The sequence below is a fragment of the Aquarana catesbeiana genome, linkage group LG10, assembly GCF_042186555.1.
Source record: "Aquarana catesbeiana isolate 2022-GZ linkage group LG10, ASM4218655v1, whole genome shotgun sequence".
Lineage (NCBI taxonomy): Eukaryota > Metazoa > Chordata > Amphibia > Anura > Ranidae > Aquarana > Aquarana catesbeiana.
This window is the reverse complement of record NC_133333.1, coordinates 305333-318689: the sequence shown is the minus strand read 5'-3', so window position 1 is coordinate 318689 and position 13357 is coordinate 305333. Positions and strand designations below refer to the sequence as shown.

Genomic DNA, 13357 nt, shown 5'->3' with positions numbered 1-13357 from the left:
GTCCATATAATCCTCTGTGTCCATGTTATCCTATGTCTCCAAGTTCTCCTATGTCTCCATGTTATCCTATGTGTACATGTTTCCTATGTGTCCATGTTATCCTATGTGTCCATGTAATCCTTTGTGTCCATGTTCTCCCATGTGTCCATGTTATCCTATGTGTCCATGTTCTCTTATGTCTCCATGTTATCCTATGTCTCCATGTTCTCCTATGTGTCCATGTTCTCCTATGTGTACATGTTATCCTATGTGTCCATGTACTCCTATGTGTCCATGTTCTCTAAGGCATCCATGTTATCCTATGTGTCCATGTTCTCCTATGTGTCCATGTTATCCTGTGTGTCCATATAATCCTCTGTGTCCATGTTATCCTATGTCTCCAAGTTCTCCTATGTCTCCATGTTATCCTATGTGTACATGTTTCCTATGTGTCCATGTTATCCTATGTGTCCATGTAATCCTTTGTGTCCATGTTCTCCCATGTGTCCATGTTATCCTATGTGTCCATGTTCTCTTATGTCTCCATGTTCTCCTATGTGTACATGTTATCCTATGTCTCCATGTTCTCCTATGTGTCAATGTTATCCTATGTCTCCATGTTCTCATATTTGTTCATGTTCTCCTATGTATCCATGTTATCCTATGTCTCCATGTTCTCCTATGTGTCCATGTTCTCCTATGTGTACATGTTATCCTATGTGTAATTGTTATTCTATGTCTCCATGTTCTCCTATGTGTCCATGTTCTCCTATGTATCCATGTTATTCTATGTCTCCATGTTCTCCTATGTGTACATGTTATCTAAAGTCTCCATGTTCTCCTATGTGTCCATGTTCTTTAAGGTGTCCATGTTATCCTATGTGTCCATGTTCTTTAAGGTGTCCATGTTATCCTATGTGTCCATATTCTCCTATGTGTCTATGTTCTCCTACGTGTCTATGTTATCCTATGTGTCCATGTCATCTTATGTCTCCATGTTATCCTATGTGTCCATGTTATCCTATGTCTCCAAGTTCTCCTATGTGTCCTTGTTATCCTATGTGTCCATGTTATCCTGTGTGCCCATGTTCTCCTATGCATCCATGTTATCCTATGTGTCCATGTTATCCTATGTGTCCATGTCATCTTATGTCTCCATGTTATCCTATGTATCCATGTTATCCTATGTCTCCATGTTCTCCTATGTGTCCATGTTATCCTATGTGTCCATGTTCTCCTTTGTGTCCATGTTATCCTATGTGTCCATGTTCTCCTATGTGTCCACGTTATCCTATGTCTCCATGTTATCCTATGTGTCCATGTAATCCTTTGTGTCCATGTTCTCCTATGTGTCCATGTTATCCTATGTGTCCATGTCATCTTATGTCTCCATTTTATCCCATGTGTCCATGTTATCCTATGTCTCCATGTTCTCCTATGTCTCCATGTTCTCCTATGTGTCCACGTTATCCTATGTCTCCATGTTCTCCTATGTGTCCATGTAATCCTCTGTGTCCATGTTATCCTATGTCTCCAAGTTCTCCTATGTCTCCAAGTTCTCCTATGTCTCCATGTTCTCCTATGTCTCCATGTTATCCTATGTGTCCATGTAATCCTTTATGACCATGTTCTCCTATGTGTCCCTGTTATCCTATGTGTCATTGTTATTCTATGTCTCCATGTTCTCCTATGTGTCCATGTTCTCCTATGTATCCATGTTATTCTATGTCTCCATGTTCTCCTATGTGTACATGTTATCTAAAGTCTCCATGTTCTCCTATGTGTCCATGTTCTTTAAGGTGTCCATGTTATCCTATGTGTCCATATTCTCCTATGTGTCTATGTTCTCCTACGTGTCTATGTTATCCTATGTGTCCATGTCATCTTATGTCTCCATGTTATCCTATGTGTCCATGTTATCCTATGTCTCCAAGTTCTCCTATGTGTCCTTGTTATCCTATGTGTCCATGTTATCCTATGTGTCCATGTTATCCTATGTGTCCATGTCATCTTATGTCTCCATGTTATCCTATGTATCCATGTTATCCTATGTCTCCATGTTCTCCTATGTGTCCATGTTATCCTATGTGTCCATGTTCTCCTTTGTGTCCATGTTATCCTATGTGTCCATGTTCTCCTATGTGTCCACGTTATCCTATGTCTCCATGTTATCCTATGTGTCCATGTAATCCTTTGTGTCCATGTTATCCTATGTGTCCATGTTATCCTATGTGTCCATGTCATCTTATGTCTCCATTTTATCCTATGTGTCCATGTTATCCTATGTCTCCATGTTATCCTATGTGTCCATGTAATCCTTTGTGTCCATGTTCTCCTATGTGTCCATGTTATCCTATGTGTCCATGTTATCCTATGTGTCCATGTCATCTTATGTCTCCATTTTATCCTATGTGTCCATGTTATCCTATGTCTCCATGTTCTCCTATGTCTCCATGTTCTCCTATGTGTCCACGTTATCCTATGTCTCCATGTTCTCCTATGTGTCCATGTAATCCTCTGTGTCCATGTTATCCTATGTCTCCAAGTTCTCCTATGTCTCCATGTTCTCCTATGTCTCCATGTTATCCTATGTGTCCATGTAATCCTTTATGACCATGTTCTCCTATGTGTCCCTGTTATCCTATGTGTTCATGTTCTCCTATGTGTCCATGTTCTCCTATGCGTCCATATTCTCCTATGTGTCCATGTCATCTTATGTCTCCATGTTATCCTATGTGTACATGTAATCCTATGTCTCCAAGTTCTCTTATGTGTCCATGTTATCCTATGTCTCAATGTTATCCTATGCGTCCATTTTATCCTATGTGTCCATGTTATCCTATGTCTCCATGTTCTCCTATGTGTCCATGTTCTCCTATGTGTACATGTTATCCTATGTGTCATTGTTATTCTATGTCTCCATGTTCTCCTATGTGTCCATGTTCTCCTATGTATCCATGTTATTCTATGTCTCCATGTTCTCCTATGTGTACATGTTATCTAAAGTCTCCATGTTCTCCTATGTGTCCATGTTCTTTAAGGTGTCCATGTTATCCTATGTGTCCATATTCTCCTATGTGTCTATGTTCTCCTACGTGTCTATGTTATCCTATGTGTCCATGTCATCTTATGTCTCCATGTTATCTTATGTGTCCATGTTATCCTATGTCTCCAAGTTCTCCTATGTGTCCTTGTTATCCTATGTGTCCATGTTATCCTGTGTGCCCATGTTCTCCTATGCATCCATGTTATCCTATGTGTCCATGTTATCCTATGTGTCCATGTCATCTTATGTCTCCATGTTATCCTATGTATCCATGTTATCCTATGTCTCCATGTTCTCCTATGTGTCCATGTTATCCTATGTGTCCATGTTCTCCTTTGTGTCCATGTTATCCTATGTGTCCATGTTCTCCTATGTGTCCACGTTATCCTATGTCTCCATGTTATCCTATGTGTCCATGTAATCCTTTGTGTCCATGTTCTCCTATGTGTCCATGTTATCCTATGTGTCCATGTCATCTTATGTCTCCATTTTATCCTATGTGTCCATGTTATCCTATGTCTCCATGTTCTCCTATGTCTCCATGTTCTCCTATGTGTCCACGTTATCCTATGTCTCCATGTTCTCCTATGTGTCCATGTAATCCTTTGTGTCCATGTTATCCTATGTCTCCAAGTTCTCCTATGTCTCCAAGTTCTCCTATGTCTCCATGTTCTCCTATGTCTCCATGTTATCCTATGTGTCCATGTAATCCTTTATGACCATGTTCTCCTATGTGTCCCTGTTATCCTATGTGTCATTGTTATTCTATGTCTCCATGTTCTCCTATGTGTCCATGTTCTCCTATGTATCCATGTTATTCTATGTCTCCATGTTCTCCTATGTGTACATGTTATCTAAAGTCTCCATGTTCTCCTATGTGTCCATTTTCTTTAAGGTGTCCATGTTATCCTATGTGTCCATATTCTCCTATGTGTCTATGTTCTCCTACGTGTCTATGTTATCCTATGTGTCCATGTCATCTTATGTCTCCATGTTATCCTATGTGTCCATGTTATCCTATGTCTCCAAGTTCTCCTATGTGTCCTTGTTATCCTATGTGTCCATGTTATCCTATGTGTCCATGTCATCTTATGTCTCCATGTTATCCTATGTATCCATGTTATCCTATGTCTCCATGTTCTCCTATGTGTCCATGTTATCCTATGTGTCCATGTTCTCCTTTGTGTCCATGTTATCCTATGTGTCCATGTTCTCCTATGTGTCCACGTTATCCTATGTCTCTATGTTATCCTATGTGTCCATGTAATCCTTTGTGTCCATGTTCTCCTATGTGTCCATGTTATCCTATGTGTCCATGTTATCCTATGTGTCCATGTCATCTTATGTCTCCATTTTATCCTATGTGTCCATGTTATCCTATGTCTCCATGTTCTCCTATGTCTCCATGTTCTCCTATGTGTCCACGTTATCCTATGTCTCCATGTTCTCCTATGTGTCCATGTAATCCTCTGTGTCCATGTTATCCTATGTCTCCAAGTTCTCCTATGTCTCCATGTTCTCTTATGTCTCCATGTTATCCTATGTGTCCATGTAATCCTTTATGACCATGTTCTCCTATGTGTCCCTGTTATCCTATGTGTTCATGTTCTCCTATGTGTCCATGTTCTCCTATGCGTCCATATTCTCCTATGTGTCCATGTCATCTTATGTCTCCATGTTATCCTATGTGTACATGTAATCCTATGTCTCCAAGTTCTCTTATGTGTCCATGTTATCCTATGTCTCAATGTTATCCTATGCGTCCATTTTATCCTATGTGTCCATGTTATCCTATGTGTCCATGTTCTCCTACGTGTCCATTTTATCCTATGTGTCCATGTTATCCTATGTGTCCATGTAATCCTATGTGTCCATGTAATCCTATGTGTCCATGTTCTCCCATGTCTCCAAGTTCTCTTATGTGTCCTGTTATCCAATGTTTCCATTTTATCCTATGTCTCCATTTTATCCTTTGTGTCCATGTTATCCTATGTCTCCATGTTATCCTATGTCTCCATGTTATCCTATGTCTCCATGTTCTCCTAAGTGTCCATGTTATCCTATGTGTCCATATTCTCTTATGTGTCCATGTAATCCTCTGTGTCCATGTTATCCTATGTGTCCATGTTCTCCTATGTGTCCATGTTCTCCTATGTGTCCATGTTCTCCTATGTGTCCATGTTATCCTATGTCTCCATGATATCCTGTGTGCCCATGTAATCCTTTGTGTCCATGTTCTCCTATGTGTCCATGTCATCTTATGTCTCCATGTTATCCTATGTCTCCATGTTATCCTATGTGTACATGTAATCCTATGTCTCCAAGTTCTCCTTTGTGTCCATGTTATCCTATGTTTCCATTTTATCCTATGTGTCCATGTTATCCTATGTCTCCAAGTTCTCTTATGTGTCCTGTTATCCTAAGTTTCCATTTTATCCTATGTGTCCATGTTATCCTATGTCTCCATGATATCCTGTGTGCCCATGTAATCCTTTGTGCCCATGTAATCCTTTGTGTCCATGTTCTCCTATGTGTCCATGTCATCTTATGTCTCCATGTTATCCTATGTCTCCATGTTATCCTATGTGTACATGTAATCCTATGTCTCCAAGTTCTCCTTTGTGTCCATGTTATCCTATGTTTCCATTTTATCCTATGTGTCCATGTTATCCTATGTCTCCAAGTTCTCTTATGTGTCCTGTTATCCTAAGTTTCCATTTTATCCTATGTGTCCATGTTATCCTATGTCTCCATGATATCCTGTGTGCCCATGTAATCCTTTGTGCCCATGTAATCCTTTGTGTCCATGTTCTCCTATGTGTCCATGTCATCTTATGTCTCCATGTTATCCTATGTCTCCATGTTATCCTATGTGTACATGTAATCCTATGTCTCCAAGTTCTCCTTTGTGTCCATGTTATCCTATGTTTCCATTTTATCCTATGTGTCCATGTTATCCTATGTCTCCAAGTTCTCTTATGTGTCCTGTTATCCTAAGTTTCCATTTTATCCTATATGTCCAGTTTATCCTTTGTGTCCATGTTATCCTATGTCTCCATGTTCTCCTAAGTGTCCATGTTATCCTATGTGTCCATATTCTCTTATGTGTCCATGTTCTCTTATGTGTCCATGTTCTCTTATGTGTCCATGTAATCCTCTGTGTCCATGTTATCCTATGTGTCCATGTTCTCCTATGTCTCCATGTTATCCTGTGTGCCCATGTTCTCCTATGCATCCATGTTATCCTATGCGTCCATGTCATCTTATGTCTCCATGTTATCCTATCTCTCCATGTTATCCTATGTGTCCATGTTCTCCTATGTGTCCATGTAATCCTTTGGGTCCATGTTCTCCTATGTGTCCATGTTCTCCTATGTGTCCATGTTCTCCTATGTGTCCATGTTCTCCTATGTGTACATGTTCTCCTATGTGTCCATGTTATCCTTTATGTCCATGTTATCCTATGTGTCCATGTAATCCTTTGTGTCCATGTTCTCCTATGTGTCCATGTTCTCCTATGTGTACATGTTCTCCTATGTGTCCATGTTATCCTTTATGTCCATGTTATCCTATGTGTCCATGTAATCCTTTGTGTCCATGTTCTCCTATGTGTCCATGTTCTAATATGTGTACATGTTATCCTATGTGTCCATTTTCTCCTATGTCTCCATGTAATCTTTTGTCTCCATGTTATCCTAAGTGTCCATGTAATCCTTTGTCTCCATGTTATCCTTTGTGTCCATGTAATCCTCCCTTATATGCTAATAGATTGTAAGCTCTTCTACCCTATGTATCCTCCCTTATATGCTAATAAATTGTAAGCTCTTCTACCTGCTTTATCCTCTCTTACTGTATTTTCCAGTAGATTGTAAGCTCTTCTACAGTACCTTCTGTATCTTTCCTTATACCGTAATAGATTGGAAGTGAAGACCATCCAATATGATCAGCTCTTTCCCCAGGTTTCCATTGGCCCAACTTATACTCTCTGATCTAAGTTTCCAATGGAACACTTTGTCTTAGGCCACATACTCTGCACAGTGGCCAATGGCTCTCCCCCTAATCTTGATTCCACACTCAGAATAACGCTAACGTTGCCTACTAGAACATCGACACAGACTACATGAATCTTAAGGCTCAGCTCTGTTCTTCCTGCTCCAAGAACAGCCTATATGGACCATCAGTTTTCAACTATGACCATCTCCCTCCAAGAACAGCCAATGTGGACTCTTAAGGCAAATTGACTTTCCTGCTCCATTATTGGTACTTATGGACCCTCAAAAGTCAGCTTTGGCACTCCCACTGCAAAAAATGGTTATTTGGACCTGAATGGGTCATGAAAAAGCCCCCTTGTGTTTAGGACCCCTTGTGTGTAGGACCCAGTTATGACCTACCTACTCCAAGAATATGCCACATGAACCCTTAAGACCCAGCTATGACTCTCTTGAAAGAACGGCTGTTGTGTCTGGTTCTCCAGCAGAACTAACAATCTGTGTTTCAGTCAGCAGGGATTGGTCTTCATATGAGGCCCTCAGTGCTATGACAGTGCTAGGGAGGACTGTTGATATTTTGCTGCACTTTGCCAAGCACTGCATTGTGGATGAGGGAAATGGTGTGTTTATGGCACTGAACGTGAAATCCGGCACTTTTGGTAAACACTGTCCTCCCGGGATCACAGTCTTCTCCAATGTAGATTTACTGTAAGGTGTAAGAAGAAAATCTCAGAGTCACGTTTTGTAGTTTGGCTCATGATAGAGATATAAGGACACAGAGTGGAAGCAGGTGGAAATGTTGTGGATATAATGGAGAAGTCCTACAGATGGTGAGAGACATGTATGAGATGCTAGAGCCAAGCTGCATTGGGTCTTATGACTCTCAGTAGCTATTCATCTTAGTAAATTAGCAGAAGATGGTTGCTGAAGCAGATCCCGTGTCTCCAGGCAGTTGACATTATGCGTTCTCCCAGCTTGGCTGCAGGCAACGTCCATCTTCTCTGCAGAATTCAATTGCAATTCCACTCACAGAGTTCCCCATATTCATTGATCAGTATTGAACCTCCCTCCCCACATCTTCAGCTGAATAGGAAGATAAAAGTTCCAGCACTCTCAGCCATGGAATCAGCTCCCAATTGTCTATAGAAGGGCCGATTCCTCAACTAGAACTGCCCCAGCAGAAGACTATCACCAGGCCCATCTCTCTTCTGATGTCATGTTTATTCATTTATTCAGAATAAGCCTTCAGCAGTATAAGGACAATGCTGCATTGTGTTTGAATTCCACTCACTCTTTACCCCATCCTCAATACTTGTGACCACATCCTCCCAGTGACCAATGACACCTTCTGGATGACACGACACACAATGAGGGGACACGACACACAATGAGGGGACACGACACACAATGAGGGGACACGACACACAATGAGGGGACACTACACACAATGAGGGGACACTACACACAATGAGGGGACACGACACACAATGAGGGGACACTACATACAATGAGGGGACACTACACACAATGAGGGGACACGACACACAATGAGGGGACACTACCCACAATGAGGGGACACGACACACAATGAGGGGACACTACACACAATGAGGGGACACGACCCACAATGAGGGGACACGACACACAATGAGGGGACACGACATACAATGAGGGGACACGACACACAATGAGGGGACACTACACACAATGAGGGGACACGACACACAATGAGGGGACACGACACACAATGAGGGGACACTACCCCAATGAGGGGACACGACACACAATGAGGGGACACGACACACAATGAGGGGACACGACCAACAATGAGGGGACACGACACACAATGAGGGGACACGACACACAATGAGGGGACACGACACACAATGAGGGGACACTACACACAATGAGGGGACACGACACACAATGAGGGGACACTACCCCAATGAGGGGACACGACACACAATGAGGGGACACGACCCATAATGAGGGGACACTACCCACAATAAGGGGACACTACACACAATGAGGGGACACGACACACAATGAGGGGACATGACCCACAATAAGGGGACACTACCCACAATGAGGGGACACTACCCACAATAAGGGGACACTACACACAATGAGGGGACACTACCCACAATAAGGGGACACTGCCCACAATGAGGGGACACTACCCACAATAAGGGGACACTGCCCACAATGAGGGGACACTACCCACAATAAGGGGACACTACCCACAATGAGGGGACACTACCCACAATAAGGGGACACTGCCCACAATAAGGGGACACTACACACAATGAGGGGACACGAACAACAATGAGGGGACACTACCCACAATGAGGGGACACTGCCCACAATAAGGGGACACTACACACAATGAGGGGACACGAACAACAATGAGGGGACACTACCCACAATGAGGGGACACTGCCCACAATAAGGGGACACTACCCACAATGAGGGGACACTACCCACAATAAGGGGACACTACACACAATGAGGGGACACTACCCACAATAAGGGGACACTACCCACAATGAGGGGACACGACACACAATGAGGGGACACGACCAACAATAAGGGGACACTACCCACAATGAGGGGACACTACCCACAATGAGGGGACACTACCCACAATAAGGGGACACTACACACAATGAGGGGACACTGCCCACAATAAGGGGACACTACCCACAATGAGGGGACACTACCCACAATAAGGGGACACTACCCACAATAAGGGGACACTACACACAATGAGGGGACACTACCCACAATAAGGGGACACTACACACAATGAGGGGACACTACCCACAATGAGGGGACACTACCCACAATAAGGGGACACTACCCACAATGAGGGGACACTACCCACAATAAGGGGACACTACCCACAATGAGGGGACACGACACACAATGAGGGGACACTACCCACAATAAGGGGACACTACCCACAATGAGGGGACACTATCCACAATAAGGGGACACTACACACAATGAGGGGACACTACCCACAATAAGGGGACACTACACACAATGAGGGGACACGACACACAATGTGGGGACACGACACACAATGAGGGGACACGACACACACTGAGGGGACACTACACACAATGAGGGGACATGACCCACAATGAGGGGACACTACACACAATGAGGGGACACTACCCACAATGAGGAGACACAACCCACAATGAGGAGACACAACCCACAATAAGGGGACACGACACACAATGAGGGGACACGACCCACAATGAGGGGACACTACCCACAATAAGGGGACACTACCCACAATGAGGGGACACGACCAAAAATGAGGAGACACGACACACAATGAGGGGACACGACAAAAAATGAGGGGACACTACACACAGTGAGGGGACATGACACACAATGAGGGGACACGACACACAATGAGGGGACACTACACACAATGAGGGGACACGACCCACAATGAGGGGACACGACACACAATGAGGGGACACGACAAAAAATGAGGGGACACTACCCACAATGAGGGGACACTACCCACAATGAGGGGACACTACACACAATGAGGAGACACGACCCACAATGAGGGGACACTACACACAATAAGGGGACACGACACACAATGAGGGGACACTACACACAATGAGGAGACACGACCCACAATGAGGGGACACGACACACAATGAGGGGACACTACACACAATGAGGAGACACGACACACAATGAGGGGACACGACCCACAATGAGGGGACACTACCCACAATGAGGGGACACGACACACAATGAGGGGACACGACACACAATGAGGGGACACTACACACAATGAGGGGACAAGACACACAATGAGGAGATACGACCCACAATGAGGAGACCCGAGACACAATGAGGGGACACGACCCACAATGAGGGGACACGACCCACACAATGAGGGGACACGACACACACAATGAGGGGACACGACCCACAATGAGGGGACCCGACCCACAATGAGGGGACACGACACACACAATGAGGGGACACTACCCACAATGAGGAGACCCGAGACACAATGAGGGGACACGACCCACAATGAGGGGACACGACCCACACAATGAGGGGACACGACACACACAATGAGGGGACACGACCCACAATGAGGGGACACGACACACACAATGAGGGGACACGACCCACAATGAGGGGACACGACACACACAATGAGGGGACATGACCCACAATGAGGGGACATGACACACACAATGAGGGGACACTACCCACAATGAGGAGACCTGAGACACAATGAGGGGACACGACCCACAATGAGGGGACACGACCCACACAATGAGGGGACACGACACACACAATGAGGGGACACGACCCACAATGAGGAGATATGACCCACAATGAGGGGACACGACCCACAATGAGGGGACACGACCCACAATGAGGGGACACGACCCACAATGAGGAGATATGACCCACAATGAGGGGACACGACCCACAATGAGGGGACACCACACACACAATGAGGGGACACAACCCACAATGAGGAGACACAACCCACAATGAGGGGACACGACACACACAATGAGGGGACACGACCCACAATGAGGGGACACAACACACACAATGAGGGGACACGACCCACAATGAGGGGACACCACTCACAATGAGGGGACACGACACACACAATGAGGGGACACGACACACAATGAGGGGACACGACACACACAATGAGGAGACACGACCCACAATGAGGGGACATAACATGCAATGAGGGGACACTACACACAATGAGGGGACACGACCCACAATGGGAGGACACGACCCACAATGAGGGGACACTACCCACAATGAGGGGACCCGACCCACAATGAGGAGACAGGACACACACAATAAGGGGACACGACACACAATGGGGGGACACGACCCACAATGAGGAGACAGGACACACACAATGAGGAGACACGACCCACAATGAGGGGACCCGACCCACAATGAGGAGACAGGACACACACAATGAGGGGACACGACACACACAATGAAGGGACATGACCCACAATGAGGGGACACGACCCACAATGAGGGGACACGACCCACAATGAGGGGACACGACACACAATGAGGGGACACGACCCCAATGAGGGGATACGACACACAATGAGGGGACAGGACACACACAATGAGGGGACACGACACACACAATGAAGGGACACGACCCACAATGAGGGGACCCGACCCACAATGAGGAGACAGGACACACACAATGAGGGGACACGACACACACAATGAAGGGACATGACCCACAATGAGGGGACACGACACACAATGAGGGGACACGACCCACAATGAGGGGACACGACCCACAATGAGGGGACACGACACACAATGAGGGGACACGACCCATAATGAGGGGATACGACACACAATGAGGGGACACGACCCACAATGAGGGGACACGACACACAATGAGGGGACACTACCCACAATGAAGGGACAAGACACACAATGAGGAGAAACTACCCACAATGAGGGGACAGGACACACAATGAGGGGACGTGACACACAATGAGGGGACACGACACACAATGAGGGGACAGGACACACACAATGAGGGGACACTACCCACAATGAGGAGACCCGAGACACAATGAGGGGACACGACCCACAATGAGGGGACACGACCCACACAATGAGGGGACACGACACACACAATGAGGGGACACGACCCACAATGAGGAGATATGACCCACAATGAGGGGACACGACCCACAATGAGGGGACACGACACACACAATGAGGGGACACGACCCACAATGAGGGGACACGACCCACAATGAGGGGACACGACACACAATGAGGGGACACGACACACACAATGAGGGGACACGACCCACAATGAGGGGACACGACCCACAATGAGGGGACACGACCCACAATGAGGAGATATGACCCACAATGAGGGGACACGACCCACAATGAGGGGACACGACACACACAATGAGGGGACACGACCCACAATGAGGGGACACGACCCACAATGAGGGGACACGACCCACAATGAGGAGACACAACCCACAATGAGGGGACACGACACACACAATGAGGGGACACGACCCACAATGAGGGGACACAACCCACAATGAGGGGACACGACACACAATGAGAGGACATGACCCACAATGAGGGGACACGACACACACAATGAGGGGACACGACCCACAAAGAGGGGACACGACACACACAATGAGGGGACACGACCCACAATGAGGGGACACAACACACACAATGAGGGGACACGACCCACAATGAGGGGACACGACTCACAATGAGGGGACACGACACACACAATGAGGGGACA

General features: G+C 45.7%; 1 protein-coding gene across 5 annotated transcripts in view; it reads left to right on the top strand.

The window, feature by feature from the left end:
* LRRC4B (leucine rich repeat containing 4B) overlaps nucleotides 1-13357 on the top strand; it is a 447846-nt gene that overhangs the window by 178662 nt on the left and 255827 nt on the right. The gene's annotated exons all lie outside the window — the stretch shown is intronic.